At 30.4% G+C, this 250-nt stretch overlaps 1 protein-coding gene and 1 long non-coding RNA gene across 2 annotated transcripts in view; one reads left to right on the plus strand and one right to left on the minus strand.

Moving 5' to 3' along the window:
- LOC118748827 (homeobox protein ARX-like) overlaps positions 1 to 250 on the minus strand; it is a gene marked incomplete at its 3' end in the record, with an annotated part of 242,045 nt that overhangs the window by 151,788 nt on the left and 90,007 nt on the right.
- Positions 1 to 250, plus strand: part of LOC118748830 — a 130,357-nt gene extending 130,107 nt beyond the window's left edge. Inside the window, exon 2 of the long non-coding RNA XR_004994096.1 lies at positions 110 to 250. This is a non-coding gene — a long non-coding RNA (uncharacterized LOC118748830). The remainder of the gene's footprint in view (positions 1 to 109) is intronic.

The following is a 250-nucleotide window of genomic DNA, read 5'->3' on the forward strand; positions in this document are numbered from 1 at the left end:
AACCTACATTGAATATTTAAATAGTAGTAAGTAGTTACAGAATATTGAGATAAATATGAAATTTTCTTATATTCTGTTTTTTTTTTGCTTTTCCAACCTTTTCTTTCAGACTCAAAAATATGAGCAATCGTGTCGTAAAAACTTCCAAAAAAGGAAGCCAGACCCGAAAAACAATTACGAGCACTAAGAAATCAATTAAAAAGACAAAGACGGGTACCATCGAAACCGTTGAAAAGAAAGTAACTGTAGT

This window comes from Rhagoletis pomonella, unplaced genomic scaffold, assembly GCF_013731165.1.
Source record: "Rhagoletis pomonella isolate Grant_MI unplaced genomic scaffold, Rhpom_1.0 Rhpom_scaffold_00013, whole genome shotgun sequence".
NCBI classification, from domain to species: domain Eukaryota; kingdom Metazoa; phylum Arthropoda; class Insecta; order Diptera; family Tephritidae; genus Rhagoletis; species Rhagoletis pomonella.